General features: G+C 35.0%; 1 pseudogene; it reads left to right on the plus strand.

Moving 5' to 3' along the window:
* The first annotated feature begins 21,533 nt into the window (after positions 1-21,533).
* On the plus strand, positions 21,534-21,680 carry LOC144233728 (small ribosomal subunit protein eS27-like pseudogene; annotated as a pseudogene).
* The last annotated feature ends 2,870 nt before the right edge of the window (positions 21,681-24,550 follow it).

Here is a 24,550-nt window from a genome sequence, read left to right on the forward strand (position 1 = left end):
ACGCTTCCTTGAAAGTTTGGTAGAATTCCCCTGGACAGCCATCTGGCTCTGGACTCTTGTTTTTGGGAGATTTTTGATTATTAATTCAATTTGTTTACTGGTTATGGGTCTGTTAGAATTTTCTATTTCTTCCTGTTTCAGTTTTGGTAGTTTATATGTTTCTAGGAATTTGTCCATTTCTTCCAAATTGCCCATCTTATTGGTGTGTAATTGCTCATAATATTCTCTTATTATTGTTTTTATTTCTGCTGTGTTGGTTGTGATTAATCATTCATTTTTTTATGTTTTATGCTCTGCTTCACTTCTCACTTTCTGAAAAAACTACATTTTTCTTTGGCCTAATACACCAAAAGCAGATATCATTTACTCACACATTTTATTATTTTAACACATAAACACACTGTCATAATTTGAATAATTTACTCTCTCTCTCTCTCTCTCTCTCTGTGTGTGTGTGTGTGTGAAGAAAATCAGTTTGAAAAGGATTGGGATTGGCTCCCTTTCATGGGACTCATGCAGAACTGGAGTATATTGAAAGGACATAGATGAAGACAATTTGAGAGAATAAATTCTGTTGAAATAAGCAAAGTGTTTGTCTTAATGGCTATGAGGATCAGAAACAAGAGGCTGAGGAACTATACTAATTTGTGTATCCATGAAGGTGTTATGCCTTGCACATCCAATGCACCTATGTACATTAGCATGTTCACCTTGGGATATTTCACCCATTATGTAACAATGCAGGTTTAGGTCTTCCCTAAAACATAAATCAATTCCTATGAATATTTTTCAAGGTGGAACTCAGACTCTTAATCATGACCTGGCCTCTGAATCCCTTTTGAATTTTTTTATAAACCCAATCACTTCTCCAGCCACATAGAAATATTTACATGTTCTGGAATTTGTTATGATGGTTAAAATACCCATTCCTTGAAATATGTTGTTCATTGTGCTTGTAATAACTTTTCCCTCAACTATTGGGTGAGTTTCATCATCAACAACATCCTTTTACTCTTTGTTTAGGAAACGCAGCACCAGTGCTCTTATTAGAAGCACAGGAGTGGAAATCTATTTAATTCTTCATAATTTAAACACATAATTGAAAAACTCTTATCTATTTCTGGTAAGAATACAAAATGGTACAGACACTTTAGAACATGGTGGGGTGCCTGGGTGGCTCAGTTGGTTGAGTGTCCCACTCTCGATTTTAGCTCAGATCATGATCCCAGGGTCATGGGATCAAATCTCATGTTAGGCTCTGTGCTGAACATGGAGCCTGCTTGGGATTCTCTCTCTCTCTCTCTCTCTCTCTCTCTCTGTCTTTCTCTCTCATACTCCCCCCTTTCATCCTCTCCCTCTCTCTCTCCCCCTACCTTTCTCTCCTGCTCATGTTCTCTCTCTCTCTCTCAAAAAGAAAAGAAAGGAAAAGGAAGGAAAGAAAGAAAAGAGAAAGAACAGTTAGGTGGTGTCTTACAAAACTAAACGTACTCTTACCATGTGACCCAGCAAACGTGTTTCTTGGTATTTACCCAAAAGAATTGCAAACTTATATCCACACAAAGACCGGCACATGGATATTTGTAAGCAGCTTTATTCATAATTGCCAATATTTGAAATCAGGAAAGGTGTCCTTCAGTAGATGAATATATACATAAACTGCGATCCATGCAGACAATGAAATATTATTCAGCACCAAAAGGAAGTAAGCTATTAAGACAGGGAAAGATATGCAGGGCATTAAATGCATATTCCTAAATGGAAAAAAAGTCACTCTGTAAAGGGCACATACTATGTAATTTTTAGATATACGATGTTCTAGAGAAGGCAAAAGTATGCATACAGTAACAAGATTAACAGTTGTTGGAGGTTGAAAAGGCAGAGCACAGAGGACTTTTAGGGCATTGAAAATACTCCACATGATATTATGATGAGGCATTTGGACTTATACATTTATGCTACATAGACTGTAAAAGCCTGAGAGTGTCCCCTGATGTAAATTATGGACTTTAGGTGATTGGTGATTATGTGTCAATGTAAGTTCATTAATTGTAATAAATGGATCACGATGATGGGAAATATTGATAATGGGGGAGTGTATGCATGCATGGAGCAGGCGTTGTATAAGAAATATGTGTACTTCCTCCTCAGAAAGAAATATCCGTATTATCCTCTACAGCTCACCCTTCTAAAGAAAAGTCTTAAGAACAAAACCAAACAAAACTGTAGCTGAATTCAGCTTTGGGGATGACAGCATGAAGACTCACTTCACAGCAGAACAAGCCCATCTGGTGAGAACTATTAAATAAAACAATGACATAGAGTACCTAGGAATTGTCCTAAGTATATTCAGCAAATAAATAAAAATGTATTCAAGAAATCTAGGGGCACCTGGGTGGCTCTGTTGGTTAAGCGTCCCACTCTTGATTTTGGTTCATGAGCTCATGGTCATAGGATCAAGACCAGTGTCAGGTTCTTTGCTGGGTGTTGAGCCTGCTTAAGAGTTCTCTCTCTCTCCCTGTGGTCCTTTCCCACTCATGTGCATGCACACTCTTTCTATCTCTCTCTCAAAAGAAATCTATTAAAATCTGGTAGGAACAGCAAAAATCTGTACAATGCTCTCTCTTTCCTCTCAACTCAACTCAATAGGGGTCCCAGCCCTGAGAAGTATAGTCAAGAAGACGGGATTTCCTTTATGTTCATTCCCCAGTCAAGGCTTACTAAATCTCACTGGGAACTGGGAGAGGTAGCACAGGACACCAGAACTTCTCATCCCCTCTACTTCTAAGCTGAAATGACTAAATTTCTCATCAATGTGGCCAAAAGTTCAGGAACACCCTGCTTCTATCTAACTTGAATCCATAGAAAGGAGGCTATACATCAGGAGCAATAGGATGTAGATATTGGGACACAGACCACAGCTCCTCCTCTTTATAGGTTTCAAGTTCCACAGTGAAAAAGATAAGCCAAGTTCAGAGTCTACTGACAGACTTAGATTAGTGTCTAAAAGAGTGTTTCAAACACAGATTTTTCAGGATCAACAAAAATTAGAATTCCTATTTAGCAGATCCACCCTTTAAAAAATACTAAAGAAAATTCTATAGGCTCATGCTGAAAATAAATAAATCCAGGGAGAAATCTGAATCTATACAGAAAAAAAGCACCAGTAAAAGATATTTTGTAATTATGAAGACAGTATAAATGCATATTTTTATTCCTTCTTCAGTTGAAAAAAAATTAATGTTTTTTTATTTTTGAGAGAGACAGAGACAGATATGGAACACAAGTGGAAGAGGGGCAGAGAAACATGGAGATAGAATCTGAAGTAGGTTCCACACCCCAAGATGCCTGATACAAGGCTTGAACCCATGAACTGTGAGATCATGACCTGAGTTGAAGTCAGACACTTAACTGACTGAGCCACCCAGGTGCCCCTTCCTTCTTAACTTACTTAAAAAACAATTGTATAATCCTCTCTAATATGGTCAAATAATTTTCAACAAGGTGTCAAGGCTATTTAATAATAAAAAGAGTATTTTCAACAAACAGTGCTGGAACAACTGAATATTCACATACAAAAATGAAGTCAGATTCCTACCTTACACCATACATAAAAAAATAACTCACAATGGATTAAAGACCTAAATGTAATACCTAAAATTATAAACTTTTAGAAGAAGAAAAAGGAAATGCCTTATGACATTGGATTTGGAAGTTATTTATTGGATATAACACCAAAAGCACACATTGGAAAAGCAATAGATAAATTGGACTACCTCAGAACTTAAAACTTCTGTGCATAAAATGATGCAATCAATAAAATAAAAGTCAGACTATGAAAAGGAAGAAAATACTTGATAATCATATGTCTGATAAGGGGTTAATATCTAGAACATTTTTAAAACTCCCAAAAGTCAACAATGGAATAACCAACAACCCAGAACAAAATGAAAAAAGGACTGGAAGAAACGTATCTCCGACAAAAGTATACAAATGACCAGGAAGCAAATAAAAAGATGCTTAAAATCACTAACCATGAGGAATATGCAAATCAAAACCATGAGCTACAACCTCATTAACATGACTACAGCTCAAAACAAATGAAGAACAAAATCCAGAATATAATGAATGTTGAAGAAGATGTGAAGAAAGTGGAATCTTTCCACACTTCTAGCGGGAATGTAAAATGTTGCAGCCACTACAGAAAACAGTATGAAGTTTCCTCAAAATAATAAACATAGAATTGTTATATGACCAGCAACCCTACTTCCGGGTATATAACCAAGTGATTTGACAATAAGATTTAAAAGAGATATTTATAGTGGCATTATTCACAATACCCAAACACTGGAAGCAACTCAAGTGCTCATCAAACGTTGGATGGATAAATTAAATGCATTATATACACACAATGGAATATTTTTAAACCTTAAAAAGGAACGAATTTCTGACACATGCTACAACATAAATGAACCTTGAGAGCATTATGCTAAGTGAAGTAATCCAATTATAAATATCAAATACAATATGATTCCAATTATATGACCTACCAAAACTATTGAAATGCATTGAGAGAGAAGGTAGAATGGTGGTTGCCAGGGCCTACGGGAGATTGGAATGGAGAGCTATTTAATGATACCGACTTTCGGATTCAAAAGATGACAAGAGTTCTTGGGGCACCTGGGTGGCTCAGTTGGTTAAGCATCTGATTTCCATTTGGGTCATGATCTTGTGGTTGGTAAGCTCGAGCTCGGCTTCAAATGAACCTCTTTTCTCTCTCTCCTCTCTCTCTCTTTGCCCCCTCATTCACTTGTGCCTTGTGTCCTCTATCTCTCAAAAAAAAAAATGAGTTCTGGAAATGGATTACACAAATGTGTGAATGTAGTTAACACTACTGAACAGTGCAATTAAAAATGGTTGAGTTGATAACATTTTATGCTATTAAGTCTTTATTGTATTTAGAAATTAAAGAAATTTTATAAAACAAAATGGATGTAGTTGTATCATCAGTCTATGCCATATACCTTCTACAAAAAACAGCACAGAGGAGAAAGGTGTAGCACAGTTGCATTAGACTAATCATTCACAACTTGAATCCACTGAAACAGATGAAGAAATCCAGCAGGGATAAATAGGAAGTAAATATAATGAACTATAAAAATATATACTTACTCCCATTCCCTTCCTCATCTTCTTAATGGCTATAAAATCATGTACTGTAATAATTGAAACAAAGTATTGCCATATTTGTAAGAGATATATGTGTGATATGTATACGTATATTAACACAAAAAGTGCAGGGGGGAGGATAGAAATACACTTCTCTATATCATTGCAATTAATTTAATATAAATGAGAACTTGATGCTGGTAAGTTAGGACAGTAAAACCTAGAGCAACCTCTAATTTATATATATATATATATAATGTAATATATTGCATAATTACATACATTATTATATGTGATGTATTATAATTATATATTATGTAATGGTATGTTTTAATGTGTGTATAATACAGTATATAATTATACATATAATATATGATGTATTATTATATGTTATATACATTGATACTTGATATATAATTATGTGATATACTAATATTAATATGATATGATCTGTCAATATTAACATTAAATGTAACTGTATTAAACAATCCAGCACAAGGCAGAGATTGACAGAATAGATTTTTTTAATGTTATCAGTAGAATACATGCTTCATTTGCAAAGATAACAGCAGGTTGAGAATAGAAAGCTAGAAAGAGGTACATCTTGCCAACAACAATCATAAGAAAGCTGGAGTGACTACCAATACCAGACAAAATAGACTACAAAACAAAACAAAATGTTAGGAGTACAAAGACAGGTTTTTTGATGCCATAGGTATCAGTCAGGCCTGGAAGTCATGACAAAACTGTACTTACCAGCTATATAAAGAATGTTCTACCCAACAATCACAGATTGCACACTCTTCTTGAGCACAGATAGAGCATTCTCAAGCTTAGACCACACTTTAGGCCATAAAATGAAACTAAATAAATTTAAAAAGAATGGAACCACACAAAGTATGTTTTCTGATCAAAATAGTGTGACATTACATATGAATAGTAAAAAAACTTAGAAATTCACAAATATGTGAAAATTAAGCAACAATGCTAAATAATCAATGAAACAACAACAAAATGACAGAAAGTTGCTTTGAGATCAATGGACATAAAATGGACATAAAATATTGCTTAATTAAGCTGCTTAAAAACATATTGCTAATATAGTGAAGGTTTTTGAAGTTGTTTTGGTTGTTTGATTCAATATGTTTATTAGGTTTTGAAGAAAGATGCCAATGTTACATTTTTTATTATTTACTTAATTTTTAAAGTTTATTTCCTGTGCTTCTAATAAGAAGCCTGGAGTTAAATTTATATCAATAAAATGCTCATGATTAAACAAAAGGGAAGATTTCAAATCAACCACCTTCCCTTCCATCTTCTAGCCCTTGAAAAAGAAGGGCAAAATAAACTCAAAGCAAACAAAAGGAAAATGAAAATAAGGATTATAGCACAAATTCATGAAACAGATAATAGAAAAATACAAGAAATGAAACTATGATTCTTCAAAACACCTAACAAAATTGACAAACTTACCTTCACTGACTGAGAAGAATTATTAAAATCAGAAAGGGAAGGAAAACATTACTACGAACTATAAAGAAATAAGTCTGTATATTAACATATCAGGATAACTTACATAAAGTTGGCAGACTGACTCAGTAACAAATGGAAAATCTTCAAATAATAATGAGATTAAATTCATAGTCTAATAACTTCCAGAAAGAAAACCCAGAATCAGAGGGCTTCACTGGAGAATTTTATTGAACATTTCAACAAGAAAAAAATCTTCACAAAATTCTCAAAAGAATAGAAGGAACTATTTTCCAATTAGTTTTATGAGGTAATTATTTTTCGAATACCAAAGCCAGAAAAAGACCTTTTAAGTAAAGAAAATTACCAACAAATTCTTCTTACATATATGAATGAATAAATTCTAAGCATAATACTAAGAAACAAACCAAAATCATAATGCTAGAAATGAAATAAAAAAGTCATACAGAATGACTAAGTGGGACTTATTTCAGGAATGCAAGTTGACTTACTATCTGAAAAATTAATGCAATTCGTATATCTATAGAATAAAAACAAATCATATTATAATTATCTTCAGGAATGCAGAAAAAGTGTGTGACAAAATACTGTAACATCATAATAAACCCACTCAGGAAACCAGAAATAGGTATGAACTTCTTCAACCTAATAAATGATACCTTTGAAAAAAAACCGCCATTAACATCTTACTTAATCGTAAGAGACTGAATGCTTTCTCCCCAAGATCAGGAAAAATACAAATATGTTGCTCTTGCTACTTCTAGTAAATATTGTAGTAAAGCTTCCAGTCAAAGAAATTAAGCAAGAAAATGAAATATAAACCATCCAGATTGAAAAGATCAAAGTAAAACTATCCCTTTTTGCAAGTGGCATGTTATATATTTAATGTTAAGGAATCCACTAAGAGACTATTAGAACGAATAAATGAGTTCCCAGTGCCACATAGAGGATCAAATATTAATGTATGAACATCACTTATATTTCCATACAATAGCAACAAGAAAGCCAAAAATTAAATTAAATAAATAATACCATTAAAATAATACCAAAACCAATAAAATACTTCAGAATACACTTAACAAAAGGCACACCTGGGGTGGCTCAGTCAGTTAAGCGTCTGACTCTTGATTGCGGCTTGGGTCACGGTCTCACAGTTTATGAGATCTCTCTGTGTCTCCTCTGCTTGTGCTCTCTCATGCTGTCTCTCTCTCCAAATAAATTAACTTAAAAAAAAAAAGAAGAATGTACTTAACTAAAGAAATACAAAAATTGCATTATGAAAACTACAGAACATTGCTGAAAGAAATTAAAGATGAACACATGAAAATATCTCATATTCATGGGTTAGAATATTCCATATTATCGATGTGGAAAAACGGCCTCAGTTGATCTATTATTCCTGTTAAAATATGAGTATATTCCTTGCAGAAATTTATGAGGTGATCCTAAAGTTTATATGGAAATTCAGAATTACTAAGACAATCTTGAAAAAGAACAAGTTGAAAGAATGACACTTTCCAAATTCAAGTCACTGCAAAATGACACCAATCAAACTGACACCAATCAAAATGCAACACTGTTATCAGAAGGCATGTAGATGAATGGAATACAGTAGAGTCCAGAAATAAATCATCTCATTTATTGTCGATTATGTTTTGGGAAAGGTGCCAAGACAATTAAATGGGTAAAGAATAGCCCTTTCAACAATATGTGAGGGAACAATTGGATATCCACAAGCAAACAAACAGTTGGCCTCCTATTTTGTATCATATAAAAACTTAACTCAGAAAGAAGACGTATATGTGTGATTTAAAACTATAAAGCTCTTACATGAAAGCATAGGTTCAACTCTGACTTTGATTTAGACAATGTTTTTTTAGATATGACACCAAATCATTTTGTGTTAAAATACAATAAAAAATAAAAGATCAACTGGGCATTGCCAAGTTTAAAATATTTTGTGTTCTTTGGGCACCTGGGTGGCCAAAAAGGCATCCGACTTCAAGTCACGTCATGATCTTGCAGTTTGTGAGTTTGATGCCTGCATCCGGTTCTCTGCTGTCAGCACAGATACCGCTTGGGAGCCTCTGTCCCCCTTTCTCTCTGCCCAGTCCCCACTGGTTATCTCTCTATATAAATAAAAAATCAGCTTTAAAAATTTTTTTAAATATTTTGCTTTCTCAAAAGACACCATCAAGACAAGTACAATATAAACCAAAGAATGGGAGAACAGTTTTTAAAAATCATATATCTGACCAGAGACTTATTTCTAGAATATGTAAAGAGTTCTCACAACTCAATAATTAAAAATAATAATAATTTCATTTTTATAATGCACAACATGAGAAGACATGCAAATGGCAATAAGGCCATGAAATGGTGCTCAACATCATTAGTCATCAGTGAATTACAGATCAAAACTATGAGATACCACTTCCTTCTGCTAGCATGGATATAATCAAAGTGACAGAAAACAAATGTTGGCAAGGATATGGAAAAATTGGATTCCTCAGATACTGCTGGTAGAAATGTAAAATGGTGTAACCATTTTTGGAAAATAATCTGGTAGTTATTCAGATGCTCAACATAGAATTACCATGTGGTCCAATAATTGCCCCTCTAGAAATACAGTCAAGGAAATTGAAGCATGTGTCTACACAAAATTTTGTACGCAAATGTTCATAGAAATGTTAGGCTTAATAGCAAAAAACTGGAAAAAACCCAAATATACATTATCCGAATAATGGTTACATAAAACCAAAAATATCCATAATATGAAATATTATTTGATAATAAAAAATGGATATCTGCTTCATACTGTAACACGGATGAACCTGAAAAACATTATGCAAATCAAAGGAACTAGACACAAAGTACTATATATTATATGATTCAAATTATATGAAATGTTCAGAATAGGCAAATTTAAGGATACTAGAAGAAAATTAGTGATTTCTTCAGTTTGAATGAAATGGAGGTAATGGCTCAGAGGGATAAGGTTTCTTTCTGGTGTAATAAAAATATTATAAAATTGAGTGTTGTGATCGGTGCACAACTCAATGACTATCCTAAAAAGCACTATGAATTGTGCACTTGGCTGAATTTTGTTGGACATAAAATATTGCTTACTTAAGCTGCTTAAAAATATATTGCTAATATAGTGAAGGTTTTTGAAGTTGTTTTGGTTGTTTGATTCAATACATTTATTAGGTTTTGAAGAAAGATGCTAATGTTACATTTTTTATTATTTACTTAATTTTTTAAGTTTATTTCTTTATTTTGAGAGATAGAGCGAGCATGCATATGAGCATAGGAGGGGCAAAGAGAGAGCAGGAGAGAGAGTCCCAAGCAAGCTCCATGCTGTCAGTGAGGAGATCATAACCTGAGCAGAAATCAAGATCCAAACACCTAACTGCTTAACCTACTGAGCCACCCAGGCTCCCCTCTGCTCAGGACTTTTTGCATGTGGCTTTCTACTAGAAATTGCCTTCTGTTCATAAGAAGAGTCTTTTCTTTCTACTTGTCCATAGTACTACCCAGCAGGAAAAAAAAAAAAAAAAAGAACAATAAATGGTGATATGTAAATGTGACATGTTCAGAGAAGTCTCAGCCCCTGCCCCAAATATGACTTGCTCATATCTCCTCAACCAGCACCAGCTAATGACAGTTATTTGTTTTTTAACTGGGTGTAGGAGGTAAGTGGGGGGACAGTTAGGTATTCATTAGCATTGAGTAAGGGAAGAATGAATATTAGGTAGAGCCCAGGAAAATGAGCCCACGACATCAGTGATTTGAAAGTCATTATTTGAAACCATATTGAGAATAGTTCTTGTCAATTTAATGTATCCAAATGCAATTTTGGATGTTTTAGTAGCATGTTTTAAATAAAGGGGAGAAATTAATAGGCTCCCTCCCTACCCCAATCCTGTGTCCCCTCAGAAGCCACCACATATTACCACTTCTTACTCAAGTTTGCTGCTATAATTCTATATAAGCATATACAATTAATTTTTTAATTCATCAAACTGATATAATACTTAAGGATATATAATAAAATAATGAATATTTAGTTCATTCATGTTACCCTTCCACCCCACATTTCCCAATATTGAGTTTTAGCATCATTTTACATTTCTGTAATTACAGTAAATTTAAAGCATATATGAAACATTTCTTTTTTTCAGATATTTTAGATCTTTGAGGTGTATCTTTTGATCACTACTTGCCAATGTAAACATGATAGAAATATAAACACTTTATTATACTTTTCTTCTCTGTTCCATCTTTCCAAATTCTTCCAACTATGTCTTTACAGTGAAACTTTCAGTCTATTCTGTGACCATAATTAACTCTTGTCTTCTTCCTCCATAGACTAAGATAGTTTGTTTTATGGTCAGAGTGTCCATTTCTTGTACAGTTCATGAGTTTTTCTAGAGTTTCCTTTTTTTTAATCAATTTTTGTTAGAGAGAAATTATGCCACTGTTACTGTATCATTACAGATGATCTAGCTTCTTATAGATCTGAATTCTGCTTAGTTCATTATTGCTGGGGACTTTCTTATGAGCCAGTGAACTCCTGAACTTGTGTGGACCATCTGTTTTCTAAGCTCACTGATTAGTTTTCATTCTTCCCTCTCTCCAGATGGATATTTGGTAAGATCTACTCTTCATTTTCCATAGAAGTCTATCTTTTTCTTGGTTTTGGCACTGTTTGGTTGATTTTTGACCAGAATATAAATATTTCTTTAGAAAATGTGCATGGAAAATACACTTTGTGAATACTTTCCAGTCTGAACATGATTTTATTTTTGACTTACCAAAGTTAACTAATATTTTATCATCATATTGGATAATACATTCAAAATATTTCCCTCAAAATAGTTGAAGGCTATTTTATTTCTGGCATCCAAGATTATTAAGGAAGAATTTAACATCAACTGTTAATTCTTTCTTCCTTTCTCCCTCCCTTCTTTCCCTCTTCCCTTTACCCTTCTCTCTGTCTCTGTCTTTTTCTTTCTTACTTGTTCCGATTTTGCTGAACATTTGTAGAATCTTCTGTTTAATCCTGATGTAGGTAGAAGTTCTTTTATAATTATCCCATTTGGTACTTGCGGAGAACTCTTCACAAGAAATCTCATGTTTCTCTCCGTCTCTAGGAAATGTTCTTAGATTACTTGTTTGATATTTTCTTCTTCTTCTTTTTTTGGGGGGTGGGTGCTTTTATGGAACCTTTTTGTAAAAGGATGTTAGGAGTCCTAGATTACTTATCTGTATTTTAATTGTTCCAAAATTCCTGTCATTTTTACCTTTTTTTAACTTTGTAATTTTCCCCCAGATTTATCTACAAGTAATTGATTTTCCCACATATTTATACTCTTCCAGATTCTTTTCTTTAAAATTTCTCATTGTTCTCATTCAATAGAAGCAAACACTTTTCAAAGCCCTCTGAAATATCAGTGACATTATTCGTGTGTGTGTTTGTGGTTTCTTCATTTTTGCTGGTCCAGTTGCCTCTGCTTCCTTGGGAATTAGTTATTCTCCCTTACTTTTTGTTATACTTGGATTTTTTTTTTCATGTTCTATGGTCATGTTTGGTTGTTGTGAGAGAAATTTGGGAGAACAACTTCTATTTAATAACTTATCTTCTTCACTATTGAGGCCATTGCCTTTGAATTACTTTCATAGCTTTAGTTTACCTTTCATTATGGCCCCACTCTTGCTTTCTTTGAAGCCAATTCAGATTCCCACCTGGTGACATATTGGGTTGGGGCTTTCCTCACTATGTCACCCATTAGTGTGTTTCCAAATACTGTTAATATTTTAATGTCTTACAGTATCTAATTCACTGAAAAGCCCCATATGTATTTACATTAGTTGCGTATTGCTGCTAGAGTAAATTCATGCAACAAATTTACTAATACTTGCAATGTATTAGTAAAATACACAACACAAATCTATTATCTAATAATTTTAAAAATCATGAATCTCAAAAGGTTTTCAGAGGGCTGGCAGAGCCGTGTTCTTCCTGAAGGTTCTAGGGGATAGTCCCTGTTCTCATCTCTTACAGCCTTCCTAGGCTATGTGCACTGCTTGGCTCATGGTCCCTCCACCTTCAAACCTAGAATCATAGCATTTTAAACTTTTTCTCTGATCACTGTTTCTGTCATTGTATTGGGGGCCCTGTCTGACATGGTTGCCTCCTCATTAGGGCTCATGATTCCATTGGGTCCACTTTAATAATTCAGGATGATCTCCCCATCTCAATGCCCTTAAGTTAGTCACATCAGCAAAGTCACTTCTGCTGTTTAGGGTAACATATCTATAGGTTCCAAGGATTAGAATGTGAACGTCATTGATTTGGGGTAGGGGGTGTCATTAATCAACTGACCACACAGTCTATGTTGTCACAGGTAATTCCTTTTTCATCTGGTTCTTTATCATAATGGGATCTCGAAACACAGGTAAAGATTATATTTTAATGCTGGTAACATGAGTGAGGAAATTTAATCAGTTCCTTCAGACCAATAGCTATGACTTTTGCATCGTCAGATCTTAGCACATTGCTTGTGATGAGGCAGGTGCAGAGCAGTTATTAATAAAATGAACTATATTATTAATTTTATGACATATAAATATAGTATCCATCTTCTATGGCCTCATCAATAATTAGAAGGTAAATTTTATTGTTTATGACATATTTATGCTTATGTCTGTCGGTGTGTTGATCACAGGTAACTGGGGCTTTTAAAAGTGGTGACCGAGCCTGTTCTCATATCCCTCACACCCTGGATCATGCACCTGGCACATAATAGGTGTTCAGAAAATATCGAGCGTTTGTAAGCAGACTGTCCTACCATGTTAATGGGCATCCCATCTGTGGGAGAAGCCAATCCTGGTGAGCACCCATGTGATAATGATCATGATCCATATTGAGCAGTAAATCCTGGTTTAATTTGTTAAACTCGTGCAGTGCTTTCTTCATAATAGGCTATTTACATGCACGGTTTTAGTTAATGTTCATAGCAAACCGATTAGTAATTATCATTAGCCTTCACTTCATTAAAAGGGAACTGGAGTATTGAGATTTTTCATCTACTTTTTCAAATTCTGCAAACAGGAAGTAGTTGAACTGGCATCTCAGACCCAGGTTGATTGGTCAAAGCCCATGCTTTTTCTACCGCACAACACTGATGTTCCTCTGTTAATTTTGAAGCATTGATACAGAGAGAGCTCTCTGAATGCATATGCTTCGTGTAGCATTTTAGGGGAGGAATAATTAATACCAAAGTGTTTTCAGTAGTCTGTTCATCGCAAGGGGCACTTGTCTCAAAGACAGATCTTCTCTGCCATGAGTCTCCAGCGGGATTACAAGTGCAGGAATAGAAAGGTCTGCCTTGCCTGTGTTTGCTTTATGTGGCTGGGCCAATGAGACTCCATAAATCTGCCCTCACCTTTATTCTTATTGAGTTTGCTCTGCCCTATGCACAGCCTTTCAGGTAGCAATCTCCATCCATCAGAGTTGTCATGCGACTTACCTCTGTGCTTCTTGTGTTTGCTTGTGTTATCAGCAGATGTTTTAGCCACATACCTGCAAAATTATTCATTCAAAAAAGTGACTGGCTGACTGATATGGGCCAGGCCTGGCCAGCATGCCACATGGGAAGAGATAGAAACAGAGACATGCAATGAGCTGTGGTATTCAATGATGGAAATACATTTAGTGTAGGAACAAATAAAGAGTGATCTATCTCTGAATGGAGGTGACGTACATCAATAAGGGTGAAGCCAAGCTGAGTCTTGAGCCATGAAGAAAAGCAGTGGTACAGAAACATGAGATTGGAGTAACGTGGCGTAAGATGCTGTTGAAGCGTATGGCCAAACACAGCTACCTGCATTCATGTAGATTGTCTTTTAGTGGAAGAATAAAGACAAGTATCTGAGAGTGTGTGTGTGTGTGTGTGTGTGTGCGCGCGCACAGGCATGTTCAATGTGTGTGTATGTGTGTGTATAGTGGTACCATTTAGTAAAATGCTGAAGACTACAGTAGCATAACTTAGGGTAAAAATTAAAAGTTTGGGTTTGAAATGTTAAGTTGGAAATTATCACTGGAGATAACCAATAGAATTGCTGAGTCAGTAAGTGATTGACAGCTCAACATTTGGGGAATAATTGGTGAAGAGAGGTGTATGGTTAGGATAATGGGCATATAGATGATATTTGAAACTAGGGGCTCGAGTGAGAGAGAAACATGGCAGACAAGACTGAACTTTGAAGGAAGGGATCTAACACCATAGACTAAATAGAACAGACAGTAGGAGTAGAAGAAACAAGAAAAGGGTCACCTCCTTGGATCAAAATGAAGATTATGCTTCAAGAAGAAGAAAGCAAAAATAAATGAATTAATTAAATTAAAAAGAATGAAAAAAATAAAAAGAAAGAGAAATTATTTGTGTCAAAATTCCATTGTGGTCTAAAAAACAGTTGTGAAACATGGTGATGTGGAGATCACATGCACACAATACTGGGCACACCTGGTGGCTCAATTGGTTAAACATCTGACTTGATTTTGGTTCAAATCATGATCTCATAGTTCCTGCTTTGGACTTCAGTGCAAAGCCTGCTTGAGATTCTCTCTCTCTGCCCCTCCCTCCATGCACACACGTGTGCTTGCACTGTCTCTTTCTCAAAAATAAATAAACATCTTAAAAGGGGCACAATATCATTTAAAGAAATGAAAAAGCAGTGTTTTTTGTTTTTTTTTTTCAAATTATTATTTGTTGTCCCACCTCTCCAGTCCAGCAAAGACTTTATCTGCTATTTTCTATTTTGCTCTGTGCGAATAGACAGAGCTCCAGCTATTGCCCTGGTGTCTCCGGCTTGGGAGTTGGAATATATTTATAAAATAGAAAATGGTTGACTATGCATGATAGGAAATGATAAACACCAAAGGATCTGAAACGCTGGCCCTACTCTAACATGGCAGCGATGGACAAGAGCTGAGAAGAGGCTGCACCTTTGAAACAGGGCAAGTACTGTCCATTTGCCCACAGTTCCCAAAGACCGCTCCCATAAACCTAGGCTCATATTCGAGAATTGTTTATACTGGATTCTGGAGGCCTCGGGGCAAGTGAAGTTTAACTGCTGCAATGTGGTCACCAATGAAAAAACTGTGCCAAAATGTTTGTGTCATAACAGCATGCCCTAGTATCTAGAGAAAATGTCTGTCATCCACACAAGGACTTCATTGCACCAGATGAATTGTGGGGCTTCTTAAACCCTTTCTTTCGGACACCCGAGTGTACCAGCGCTGGTACAGTTCCAAGCACTGTGATGGGACATTGCTGCCCAAATAGCACAGAAATGGTTGAACTGGAAGCCGGATATTCCATTTTACACTGAGCTTTCTTTCACTGGGCCTGTTTCCGGGAACTCTGAGATCCTACACTTTTCAAGGGCTGTTCCCTTGTGCAGTGCAGGACAGTGGGGGTTCTAAACCGAATCACCCCTCTGCTTGTCCCACGCCTTGGTAGAATCAACCAAAGCAAGTAGTACCAGGAAGACTGAAAGATAGCAAAGGAGGATTGGTAAATATGATCTTATTCCAACAAATCACATAACCTAAGAGAACGATTTGTGGATCCCACAGTAGATATTGCAATTGAATATCACTTTGCAACAGTCGAATTGTTGCTACTGCTGTCAGCACCAGCAGGTGGTTTGAAGCCGGCGACTTTTATGAAAGTCATTTATATTACAGTGCATTTCATGTAAACAGGGACAATCAAAAGCTAAAATGTTCCAGGAATAAGATGCAAATATTACAAGTAGGTTTGCTTCCATATGAGTTTGGGCAGTTGTGCCTTAATTAAAATAAAGAATAACTTTACGATACCATCTATATTATTTGATACATTTTTGGCTTTGATTGCTGCTGGCAAACTACTCACCGAAGTTCTCCCATAAAGATCCCTGTTAACTTTGATGAATCTACTGTTTGGAGGCTACTATAATCTTAATCCACTTATTTTAGGTTCCCATTTGGTTCTGTGCTTTTGAGTTTTGGAAGACACAACTATATATTATTTTCTGTATATTTTCAATGACACCCTCAATACTACCACAGCATTAGTCCTCGAAATATCCAAGTGCTTTTTCTGTTCATTCTTGAAAACCCTTAATTTTTAATGATGACATAACTGCTAGACTCTTCCTGAAGATTTTTTAAGTAAAATCTTTCATTAAACTAAAGCTTAGAAGCAGATAAGGTCATAAGAGTTTGGATTCTCTTGCTTATATTTGTTCCAGTTAGTAAAATCTCATGAACTAATCCGTATCAAATGAAATTCAAAATAACTAAATAATGGTAGCCATATCAACTGTATCGTTACATCAAGTGACAGAAGAAACTATGAAATATGTTACCTGCATCAAGCAGCATACATTCCTAAAAATGCAGAAATATATATATTTTTTTCTATTATGCTGTTTTATATTTGTAAGTTCCCACAATTCTCCTTGAAACAATTGATTTTGTTTGTTAGAGAGAAGGCAGATAACTTAGATATTTGGGGTAAGATTTAAGCAAACTTAAAAATTACGTATTTTTTATTTATTTTGAGAGAAAGAGAGAGAGAACATGAGTGTGGGAGGCACAAAGAGAGAGGGAGAGAGAATATCCCAGGCAGGCTCTGCACTGTCCATGAGGGCCTGACTTAGGGTTCTATCTCAGGATATGCTTAACCAGCTGAGCCACCCCCCGCTGCCTCAACAATGAGGTATTTTTAAAAAGCAGAAAATTAGGCTGTGGACGTTTGTTATTTTCTAAAGAATTTATATAATTTATAGATTTCCTAGGATACAAGCAAGGTATTCTCTCTCTCCCCTTTCTGTCCCTCCCTCTCTCTCTTCTCTTTGACTCCCTCCTTCTTTCCCTCCCTCCTTTCTTCCTTTCCTTCCTTCCTTCATCTCACCCCTCCTTTATTTAATTTTTTACTATGCTAAAATATATATAAAATAAAATTTACCCTTGTGTCATTTTAAGAATTCACTGGCATTGGGGTGACTCAGTGGCTCAGTCAGTTAAGCATTTGACTCTTGACTTCAGCTCAGGTCATGATCTTGTGATTCCTGAGATAAAGCCCTGCTTTGGGCTCTGCACTAACAGTGTGGAATCTATTTGAGATTCTATCTCTCCCTCTCTCTCTGCCTCTCCTCTGCTGGTGTGAGCTCTCTCTCTCTCTCTCTCTCAATATAAATGAATAAATGTTAAAAAACATAAAATAAAATATTTCTCAAAATACTAATTAAAAAAATAATTCACTGGTATTAAGTGCATTCACAATGTCGTACAATTATCACCACTCTCTATTTTTGGAAATACTTCATTGTTCCAAGTACAAACACTATATCCATTAAACAAGCACTCTCCATTTCTTTTCCTCTGGCAGTAACACTTTCACATTTTTTCTCTCTAAATGTGGCTGTCTTTCTTTTCCCCATCTTTTTGTGACTGGCTTATTTTACTTAGCCTAATGTCTTCAAGCTTCATCTATATTGTAGCATGTGTTGGGGTTCCCATTATTTTAAGGCTAAAGAGCATTCCATCATGTGCATATGCCAAATTTTGTTTTTCTCTTCATCTGATGACATCACTTAAGCTGGTTCGGCATTTTGGCTGTTTTGAATAGTGCCTCTATGGACACAGCATACAAATATCTCTTTGAGACTTGCTCACAAATCTTTTGGGCATATGCCCAGAAGTAGAATTGCTAAATCAGGTGATAATCCTATTTTTAATATTTTGAAGAACCACCACACTGTTTTTCCTTATCTCTGCACTGTTTTCCCCCCAAAACAACAGTACACAAGAGTTCCAATTTCTCCATATCCTGGCTAACATTTCTGTTCTTTCTTCTTTTCTTTCTTGAAAATAACCATTCTAATAGTTGGGAGATGGTATCTGACTGTGTTTTCATTCATATTTTCCTAATAATTAGTGATGTGGAGCATATTTACATGTGCTTTTGGGTCATTTGTATGTATTTTTGTTAAAAGTCTATTCAAATACTTTTCCTATCTAAAAAATAGCCCATTTTAAAAAATTGGGTTGTTTAGTATTGTTGATAAAGCAGAGAAGTTCTTTATATATTCAAGATATGGGTCCCTTATCGTATATATGATTTGCAAATATTTCTCAAATTTCATGGGTTGCTTTTCATTATATTGATTGTGTGCTTTGATGCACAAAGTTTTTGATGTTATGTTATTCAGTTTATCGATTTTCATTTTTCTGATGTTTAGTGGTATATCCAGTAAATCATTCCCGCATCCAATGTCATGGAGCTTTTCCCTTATGATTTTTTCTGAGCTTATAGTTACAGGTGTTACACTTAGGTCTTTGATTCATTTTGGATTCATATTTGTATATGGTGTAAGGAAAAGGTCCAACTTCATTTATTTTGCATGTGGCTATCGGGTTTTCCCAAAGTCATTGTTATGCTCTTTCTCCATGAGAGGTTTTGGCACCATTGTTGAAAATCATTTGACCATGAGAGGATTTATTTCTGGATTATATTCTACTTCACTGATCTAATCTATTTCACTGGTCTGATCTACTTCACTTGTCTTCAAGCTACTACCACACTAATTTTATTACTGTAGCTTTGTAATAAATTTTGAAGTAAAAAAAAGTGAGCTTTCCAACTTTGTTTCTCTTTTTCAAGATAGTTTGGCTATTCAGTGTTTGTTAATGGATGGATCCCATTAGGATGGATTTTTCCACATCTGGGGGGAAACATCATTGGAATTTTGATGGGGATTGTATTGAAAACATCATAGTGATTTTGATACAGATTGCATTTGACAGAAATTGTATTGGATACTATTGACATCATGCCACTATTAAGTCTTCCATTCCACATACATGGAAAGTCTTTCCACTAATGTGCATCTTCTTCAATTTATTTCAGCGACACCTTTTTAGATTTCTGTGTACAACTTGTCATCTCCTTGGTTAAGTTATTCCTAAGTATTTAATTTTTTATGAATCTATATTAAATGCAATTGTTTCCTTAATTAGTTTTCAAGTGCCACATTGTTACTATACAGAAATATGACTTGTTTTTGGTTACTAATTGTATGTCCTGAAACTTGGCTGCACTTTATTATGTATAACATTATTTTGTGTGATATTTAATGTTTTCTAATACATATAGTGTTTCCAATACATATAATATCATGTCATTTGTTAACAGAGGCAATTTTACTCCTTTTCCAGTTGGGATTAATTTTTACTTTTTTTCCCCTTGCCTTTCTTATTAGCTAGGACTCTGTAATATGTTGAATGGAAGTCATGAAAGTAGATATCCTTGTCTTGTTTATACTTAAAGAGAAAAATTTTCAGTTTTGTATCATTGAGGCTGCGATTAGATATGGGTTTTTCATATATGACCATTAAAACATTGAGGTGCTTTTTTAATATGTAACTTTTTTGAAGATTTTTTCACGAAAATTTATTAAATTTTTCTTTCAAATGCTTTTATTGCATCAGTGAGATTAATCACATGTGGTTTAATCTTCAGTTAATGTAATTTTTGCATTGATTGATTTTCATATATTGAACCATCTTTGTATTACAAGAATGAATTACATTTGGTTGTGGTATATGGCCCTTTTAATGTTCTATTGGATTATTTTTACTAGTATTTATGTAAGGATTTTTACAGCGATATTCATCAGAGATAACAGTCTAATGTTCTATTTTCTTGTAGTGCTTTATCCTGCTTTCTTATCAAGCAAATGCTGGCATCATAGAGTTAGTTTGGAAGTGTTCCCTCTTCTTCATTTATTTTGTTAAATTTTGAAGAGTATTGCTGTTTATTTTCTTTTTAATGTTTGGTAGAATTTACCAGTAATGACTGCTGGTTTTCAGCTTTTAATTATTTGGGAGATTTGATTACTGATTCAATTCCTTACTAGTTTTACTTTCGTTACTGTGTCATACTTTCTATCTCTTCAGGATTCAGGTTTGAGAGGTTGCATTTTGCCCAAACTTTATCCATTGCATTTAGATTTTCTAATTTTTCAGTATACGGTGTCCATAATATTCTGACAATATCTTTTTATAACTTACTTGAGCCTTCTGTTTCTTTTTTAGTCTACTTGAATGTCTGTCAATTTTGTCAATCTTTTTGAAGAACTAACTCTTAGTTTTATTCGTATTTTCTATTATCTCTTCTGGTCATCTCTGCTCTCAGTATTCTTGTATTCTTTATGCTAGTCTCAGATATAGTACATTCTTATTTTCTAGTTTCTTAAGGTAAACATTTAGGTTGTTGGCTTCAAGATCTTTGTTCTCTTTAAATACAAGCATTTATAGCTCTAAATGCCCCTTATCACCCTGATTTTCACTGCATCCCATAAGTTTTATTACCTCGTGTTTTCCTATTCATTATTCTCATTTTCTAAATCCCTTATCATGTCTTCTCAGAACCATTGTTTAAGGGTTTATTGTTTAATTCCCAAATCTGTTAAGACCTTCCATTTTTTTCTTCTGCTACTGATTTCTAATTTAATTCCATTTCAATGAGAAAGATATTTTGTTTTATTTCAAAGTTTTTAATACTTTTAAGAATTGTTTTGTGACTACACACATGGTCTGTTGTAGGGAATATTCCACGTGTATTTGAGAAAACTGTGTAATCTACTGCCGTTGCATGTAGTGTTCCCCAAATGTCTTTTAGGTTCAGGCTTTCTGGCAGTGATGACCTTCCCACAAAGACGTGACTCTCGCAAAGGACCTCCTCCACCTATCCTCAGAAGAGGAGAAGAGCAAACACCAGAAGAAATGCCTGGTGCCGAACCCCAGCACCTACTTCATGGACGTGAAATGTCCAGGATGCTGCAAAATCACCACAGCCTTTAGACGTGCGGGAATGGTAGTTTTGTTTGTTGGCTGCTCCACTGTTCTTTGCCAGCCTACAGGAAGAAATGTAAGGCTTATGGAAGGACGTTCCTTCAGATAGAAGCAGCACTGAAAGCACCCTGAATCAAGACGAGTGGGAAACGATCCCAATAAAAGATTTTGGATACAAAAAAAAATGTCTTTTAGGTCCAGCTTATTAATAATATCATTGATGTCCTCCATATCTTTTATGAACTTCTGTGGTTGTTCTATCCATTATTTAAAGTAGGATATAGGAGTCTTCCACTACTATTGTAGAGCTTCCTATATCCACCTAAAAGTGTGCCAGTGTTTGCTTCAGATCTATAGGAGCTCTGATCTTTGGTGTGTATATGTTCATAATTGTATCTTTTGAAGAAAGGCACTGTCATCATTATGTAATAATTAAATTTGTGATTTATAGATGGTTTTATTACATTTCTTTTAATATAACCACTCCTATTTTTATTTGGTTACAATATTCATGGAATATCTTTTTCCATCATTTTATGTTTAACCTATGCTTTTCTTTAGATAAAAAGTGAATTTCTTATAGATATCATATAGCTGGATACTGTATTTTTTAAAATTCATTCTGCTAATCTATACCCATTAATTGGGGAGTTTAATCTGCTTAACTTTAAAGTAATTGATGACAGGAACGGACTTAAATTTTTTTTATTTTTTTAAATATTTTTAGAGAGAGAGAGAGAGAGAGCAGGGGAGGGTCAGAGAGAGAGGGAGACAGAGAATCTGAAACAGGCTCCAGGCTCTGAGCTGGCTGTCAGCACAGAGCCTGATGTGGGGCTCGAACCCATGAACCATGAGATCATGACCTGAGCTGAAGTCAGACGCTTAACTGACTGAGCCACCCAGGTGCCCCTCTCTCTCTGTTTTGACTTTGGACAATTTAGATTACAGTGTGTCTCAGTGTGAGTCTCTTTGATTTTTCCTTACCTTCCTTTTGTTAGCTTCTAATATTTGTATTTTTGTATTTGTCCCTTCAAATCTGGAAACTTTCCAGCCATTACTTCTTCAAGTCAGTTCTCTGCCCTTTTCATGCTCTCTCCTTCCAAGACTTATATACACATGTGAAGGTCAACTTGATGGTGCCCTATATGTCCTTCAGTTCTGTCCATTTTTCTTTTTTTTTTTTTTCCTTTTGCTCCCCAGACTCAATGATTTCAAATGATCTGATCTCAGTCTCTGACTTGTTATTCTAAGTGTTCTAGTCTGCTGTTGAACCCCTCTACTGAATTTTTTCAATTCAGTTATTATACTTTTCATATTCAAAATTTTGTTTTGGTGCTTTTAAAAAAATAATTTTGATCTCTTTGCTTATATTCTCATTGTGTTAATATATTGGTTTTTAAAATATGTTCAGTTTCTGTTTTCTTTTAGCTCACTAAGCATATGTAAGAAAGTTTTTCAAATTCCTTCTTATTTAAGTCAGGAGGCTGAATTTTCTTCGGGTCAGTTCCTGATTTATTTTGTTTGTATAAGTGGGTGTTATTTCCCTGTTTCTTTGTAAGTCGTGCAATATTTTTTTGAAAATTGGGTATTTGAAAAACAACTTCCTCAAACTTTGCAATCTGGCCTTCACTAATCAGCCTGCCATAAATGTGCAGGGTCCTTTTAAATGACTGTGCAGAACGTATCTTCCCTGAATCTGTAAGTGCATTGTCCCCCCCAACCCCCCCCCACAGTTCTCTATTGTACATTGCTATTTTGAAATGTCTTAATTTTCCTAAGAGTATTTATTACCTTTGTTTCTTCTTCTTATACTCTGCCCACACTCCCAACCTGGCAAGCGTAAATATGCAATTTCCCTGCATCTCTCTTCTACCTCAGTGTCTTCCATTGTTCTTAGTGTCCTTCATTCTGGTATTCAAACTGCCACCATTTTCATCAGGGCTCCATGTTAGGAGAGAGAAACCCGTCTCCTGGGCAGTTCTTCAACAAGCCAGAATGCATAAGCAAGCTTCATTTCTGTATTTCCGTCCTGAGGAAGAAGCCAGGGCCTGTGACCATGCCACATTTTTTGGGCAATGAATGGGGTAAGAGTAAAGACAGCAAAAATGCCAAAAGTTCCCTACCATGCTGAATGTGGCTTTCTTGCATTGAGGCAATCATTTAAGTGCTGCAGCATCTTGACTGATATCTAGTGTTCCCACAAAGTTACTTTGGTCTTTATGTTGTTTGTTTGGTATTTTCATGGAGAAATGAGGGCCTGGGACTTCCTAATCCACAATTTGCTGAGGTCCTGTAGTGATACATTTAGATTCTCTTCTCATCTCTTTTCATGAATATTCTATAGATATTTTCTTTTCAGTTACCATGGGGATTACAGATAGCATCCTAAAGTTAAAACTGTATAATTTGAGCTGATGCTAACTTAAGTGTAACCTCATATAAAAACTCTACTTCTGTGCAGCTCCATTTCCCAACCTCCCTTGTTTTTCTGTTACTGATGCAACCCATTATATCTTCATACATCATGTGTTTAATATCACGGATATATAAACATTTTTATGCATTTGTCTTTTAAATCCTGTAGAAAATAAAAAGTACTAGTAAAATATTAATTGCATTAACGTAATATGCTATATAATATCAATATGATAGCATAATAACCATAACACTGAGTTTTATATTTACACTGAGTTTATATCTTCACATGTGTTGGATTTACTGTCTAGTATCCTTTCACTTCAAACTAAAAGATGTTCTCTTATTTCCTCATAAGATAGATCTATTGGTAGTCGGCTCCCTCAGTTTGTTCTTTATCCTGGAATATTTTGATTTTTCTCTCAGCTTTGAAGGGCAGCTTTAATGGATATAGAATTTTTTTGTTTTGTGGAATTTTTTTCCTTTAGTGCTTTATATTTTTTAATTTTTTAGTGTTTTTTATTTATTTCTGAGAGAGAGAGAGACAGCATGAGCAGGGGAGGG

This window comes from Crocuta crocuta, unplaced genomic scaffold (assembly GCF_008692635.1).
Source record: "Crocuta crocuta isolate KB4526 unplaced genomic scaffold, BGI_CrCroc_1.0 scaffold5, whole genome shotgun sequence".
Classification (NCBI taxonomy): domain Eukaryota; kingdom Metazoa; phylum Chordata; class Mammalia; order Carnivora; family Hyaenidae; genus Crocuta; species Crocuta crocuta.